Genomic DNA, 6,000 nt, shown 5'->3' with positions numbered 1-6,000 from the left:
GATTGTAATAATAATAATAATAATAATAATAATAATAATAATAATAATAATAATAATGTTGGTATTTGTTAAGCATTTACTATGTGCACAGCACTGTTCTAAGCGCTGGGGTAGATACAAGGTAATCAGGTTGTCCCACGAGGGGCTCACAGTCTTCATCCCCATTTTACAGATGAGGGACCTGAGGCCCAGAGAAGTGAAGTGACTTGCCCAAAGTCACACAGCTGACAAGTGGCGGAGCCGGAATTTGAACCCACGGCCTCTGACTCCAAAGCCCGGGCTCTTTCCACTGAGCCACGCTGCTTCCAATGCTCCTTGTGCTCTCCCAATGTTTAGGAAGGTGCTCCACAAACAGTAAGCGCTCAATAAATACCACTGATTGATTGATTGATTGATTGATTGATTGATTGATAAAGTGCCTCTGTAGACAAGCAGCTACCTGAAGAGGTCAGCCTATTTATTCCAGGAAAATCAGTATCTGCTCTCACATTATCTGCTGCTTGCATTAACCGAGAGCATCAATCCCCCTGGCACTCATTCTGCACTTCATGAAAAAGCTAAAGTCACGAAGGGGAAAAAATACAGAAAAGTCAATAACTGAAGTCCTTGTGAGTTTGGAGATTTGAGTTAAGTTTGGCTTTTACTCAAGACTGAGACTCTGCTCAGCTTTTTCCCCTATTTTTAACTCCGTTATGATGCAGTGCACCGAGGAGTAATGTTGCACGCGAGGGTCCGCTGAAAATATGCAAAGGAGTGCTAGACAAGCCATCTGGAAAATCCAAGGGGCAAAATAAAAAGGAAGAGCTGGAGGAGAGTTGGAAAAACTGCGTCGCCCCGACTGTCGGGGGAAGATTGGCAGAGGGATGGAATGCGGAGCAAGGAAAGTTAGGCTGAAGGAGGCTGCGTGGAAACCGGGACGCTTTGCCACCAAGATGCTGTGCGAAGCGGAGACGGAGTGGAAACGTCTGATGGAAAAAAGACGCAAAACTGATTTCATTTCTAGTTCTATAACTATGGTCACTGTTTTCCTCCCTCTCTGCTCAAATCCGACAATTACTCCCCCCACCACAAAGCCTTATTTACCGCCCATCTCCTCCAAGAGGCCTTCCCTGACTAAGCCCCCATTTCGTCTTCCACTCCCTTCTGCACCACCGTGACTTCTTCCCTTTGTTCATTCAATCATATTTATTGAGCGCTTACTGTGTGCAGAGCACTGTACTAAGCGCTTTCATCCTCCCTCCCAGCCACACAGCACTTATGTCTATATCATCATCATCATCAATCGTATTTATTGAGCGCTTACTATGTGCAGAGCACTGTACTAAGCGCTTGGGAAGTACAAATTGGCAACATATAGAGACAGTCCCTACCCAACAGTGGGCTCACAGTCTAAAAGGGGGAGACAGAGAACAAAACCAAACATACTAACAAAATAAAATAAATAGAATAGATATGTACAAATAAAATAAATAAATAAATAAATAGAGGAATAAATATGTACAAACATATATACATATATACAGGTATATCTGTATATATGTATCTATATATGTAATTGACTTATTTATATTAATGTCTGTGCCCCCCTCTAGACTGAGGGAATATGTCTGTTTATTGTTGTATTGTACTCTCCCAAGTGCTTAGTACAGTGCTCTGCATACGGTAAGTGCTCAATTAATACGACTGAATGAGTGGATGAATTTTCCGCTTCTGCTATCCGCAGGCAAAGGGCATAGACCAAATGTCAAAACAGAAGGAGCGACCTTGGCCCTAGTGGTCTGGTGCTTCTTGTGTTCTGTCTCCAACACAGAAGCGGTGTAATGAATCAATCAATTTTGTATCTATAATTCTATTCATTTATATTGATGCTATTGATGCCTGTTTACTTGTTTTGTTGCCTGTCTCCCCACTTCTAGACTGTGAGCCCATTGTTGAGTAGGGGTTGTCTCTGTTGCTGAATTGTACTAGAGAAGCAGCGTGGCTCACTGGAAAGACCCCGGGCTTTGGAGTCAGAGGTCATGGGTTTGAATCCCGGCTCTGCCAATTGTCAGCTGTGTGACTTTGGGCAAGTCATTTCACTTCTCTGGGCCTCAGTTCCCTCATCTGGAAAAGGGGGATTAAGACTGTGAGCCCTGTTTGGGACAACCTGATCATCTTGTAACCTCTCCAGCACTTAGAACAGTGCTTTGCACATAGAGCTTAATAAATGTCATTATTATTATTATTATTATTATTCCCAAACACTTAGTACAGTGCTCTGCACACAGTAAGCGCTCAATAAATACAATTGAATGAATAAGCTCATTGTGGATGGAGAACATCCACCAACCCTGTTAAACTGTACTGTCCCAATCTCTGAGTACAACACTCCGCACATAGTAAGCACTCAGTAAATACCATTGACTATATATTTATATCACTCTTCTGCTTCAGTCTGTTCCCTTATTTCTTACTGTTCTTCTAGTCTTTTCTCATCCCTCTCCACTGTAAGCTCCTTGTAAGGAAGAATTGGATTCTCTCTAACTCTATTATCCTCTCCCATGCACTGACTACAGTGTTCTACCATCCTTCCCATCTCACAAGCCCACAACCTTGGTGTCATCCTCGACTCCGCTCTCTCGTTCACCCCACACATCCAATCCGTCACCAAAACCCGCCGGTCTCAGCTCCGCAACATCACCAAGATCCGCCCTTTCCTCTCCATCCAAACGGCTACCTTGCTGGTTCAATCTCTCATTTTACCCCAACTGGATTACTGCATCAGCCTCCTCTCTCATCTCCCATTCTCCTGTTCTCTCCCCACTTCAGTCTGTACTTCATGCTGCTGCCCGGATCATCTTTGTGCAGAAATGCTCTGGGCATGTCACTCCCCTCCTCAAAAATCTCCAGTGGCTGCCCGTCAACCTATGCATCAAGCAAAAATTCCTCACTCTCAGCTTCAAGGCTGTCCATCCCCTTACCCCCTCCTACCTCACCTCCCTTCTCCAGCCCAGCCCGCACCCTCCGCTCCTCTGCTGCTAACCTCCTCACTGTGCCTCGTTCTTGCCCGTCCGGCCGTCGACCCCCGGCCCACGTCCTTCCCCTGGCCCGGAATGCCCTCCCTCTGCCCATCCGCCAAGCTCGCTCTCTTCCTCCCTTCAAAGCCCTACTGAGAGCTCACCTCCTCCAAGAGGCCTTCCCAGACTGAGCCCCCTTTTTCCTCTCCTCCTCCCCATCCCCCCCCAGCCTACCTCCTTCCCCTCCCCACAGCACTTGTATATTTGTACAGATTTATTACTCTATTTACTTTACTTGTACATATTTACTATTCTATTTTGTTAATGATCTGCATATAGGTATAATTCTATTTGTTCTTATGACTTTGAAACCTGTCTACATGTTTTGTTTTGCTTGTCTCCCCCTTCTAGACTGTGAGCCCGCTGTTCGGTAGGGACTGTCTCTATATGTTGCCTACTTGTACTTCCCAAGTGCTTAGTACAGTGCTCTGCACACAGCAAACGCTTAATAAATACGATTGGATGAATGAATGAACGGATGCCCACAGCATCAGTTGATTGCTTCTAGACTGTGCTGTTGTTGGTAGGGAATGTAATTGTTCACTGTTACATTGTACTCTCCTAAGCACCAAGTACAATGTTCTGCACACAGTAAGTGCTCAAATACAATTGACTGACTACCTATCTTTTTCCTCTTCTTTCATTCGTCCATGCAGCCATATTTATTGACTACTTATTTTATTGAACTATACTAAGCTCTTGGGACGGTAAAACACAACAGTTAACAGACATAGTCCCTGCCCACAATGAGCTTACAGCCCAGAAGGGGAGATAGGCATTAATGTAAATAAATTACAGATTTGTATGTAAGTGCTACAGGGATGGGAGAGGGGAAGAAGAAAGGGAAGAAGTCAAGGCAACACAGAAGGGTGTGGGAGAAGAGGGAAGGGGGGCTTAGACAGGGAAGGCCCTTTCTCTCTTTTGGTTCTGCTCCAGCTGCTCAAGGTGAACAGAAACCTGCACAATTATAACAAACCACTTCTTTCCTGACTTCTAAGTTGCCAAAAAGCCTAGGTAAAATTGAGGCTTTGCTCTGAACCTGGAAGTTAAAAGCCTGGGTTATGACCGTTCAAAGGCGAGCCTCTGTTTGGTGGCAAGTAATGCTTTTGGTTTAGCAAATGTCAGGATATGGTACCAACTAGCCTGCCCAGATGGGGAAACTGGGTGCACATTTAGGCGGATGAACAAAACTTGGAATCCTTTTTCTGGTTGCCGACGGGAGATTTCACCACCGTAGTCAGTAGCGATGCCAAATATAGAAAGCAGTTGTCAGACCACTCGGGACTGAAAGTCTGGAGAGCCAAGGCCTTTTTGGACGAATGGAATAAGCCCAAAACCATCACATGTTCTCCAACACCATCTTCGGCCTGCCAAACCTGAGGAAAAGATCCTGGAGACCCCAACTTGAGAAAAAGATCTTGGAAGCGCCAATCTAAACCGTGACACCTCCCTTATTAAATCCAACTGGGACAGAGGAGGCTCAAGGAAGGATCAGAACTTCAAAGTGGCCATGTGATAGTCACCTCAGCAGACCTCAGCCCAACAACCCAAGCCAGGATGCTTTTACATAATTAAATTATGAGGGAATATTACCCTTTCTCAGCTCCTAAATTTGCTCAAGTCCTCTGAATATGGGCCACCATCACACAACGTACAATAATTCGGAGATCACTGTCTTACGGGCTCTTAGGGCCACCTAAGGTTCACTTTTACAGAGCTCAGGATGGACTTCTGCACTTGGACTGTAACCTCTGGGCATCCAATACCCCATCCTCAATGCCACAGCACTTATGTACATATCTTTAAAGTACAGATTCTAAATTATTTCTTCTTATCAACCTCTATCTCCCCATCTAGACTGTAAGCTCCTTGTGGCAGGGAACACATCTGCCAACTCTGTTGAATTGTACCTTCCCAAGCGCTTAATGCAGTGCTCTGCACAGGGTCAGCATGCAATAAATACCACTGATGGATTGATTGACTGGAGAAAAAGAAAAATGCTTCTAGAATCCACATGTGGCTGTTCAGACCAGGAGGAAACTGTAATGTTGCAAGTGTGTATGTGTGAGAAAACCAGAGACGAGAGAGAGAGAGAGAGACTTTGCAAGGTTTTGCAAGAACTCTTTGCACTCCTCAAAAGAAAGGGGTTGGATCTATCTGCTTAATCTTCTTGATCTAAGCATTTATTTTCTGGGATTGGGGGAGGAGGGAGATTGTGAGGAAAATGGTCTGCAGCTTCCCTGATCATTTTTCAATTAATGCAGCCTTACCACATAAGAGTAAGGGGACATAAAATGACTAGTGAGAAAATTACAGTTTGCTCAGAGTCTGGAAATGTTCGGATGAAAAGTGAGAGAGAAATGTAAAATAATAGCAAAGTCTGAAAACACAATTTTTGTCCAGCTGTGGCGTGTGCTTTGCTAGGACCTGATGAGAACAAGAGGCCACATGAAAGTCATGGGGGAAAATGTGTGGCTTCTTCATGTCAGAAGAAACACTACTACTGTCTATATATAAAAAACAACAAATCATTGTAAATCTTCACACATGGGAAGGGAGGGGGTGTAATTCAAGACATACAGAGGCAGCTGGAGTTTCTGTAGAATTCCCAGTTTAGCAATGGGATTAAACTTCTCCAGAGCATATAAAGTAGCACTCCCCAGACACCTGCCCAACCCCAGCCCCCTACTCTGATCCTAGCATCGCTACTGATGCTTCACCCACACGGCAGTGCATGAGCCAGGCAAGTAAACAATTGGTGTCCTGTCCAACAAGATGCTGCAGTCACTTCCACAACGCCTAATTTAACCTTCCAGGTTAATTAATTAATTTAACCTTCATTCCAGGCTCATAAACACTCAGAGGACCAGGCAAACACTAGTGTGCAACTTCTGGGTGGAAAAATGGTGTGTCCAAGGGCTGAGCACTTTATCTCGGCGAAATG

The sequence above is a fragment of the Tachyglossus aculeatus genome, chromosome X1, assembly GCF_015852505.1.
Source record: "Tachyglossus aculeatus isolate mTacAcu1 chromosome X1, mTacAcu1.pri, whole genome shotgun sequence".
NCBI classification, from domain to species: Eukaryota; Metazoa; Chordata; class Mammalia; order Monotremata; family Tachyglossidae; genus Tachyglossus; species Tachyglossus aculeatus.
This window is presented reverse-complemented; position numbering follows the sequence as displayed.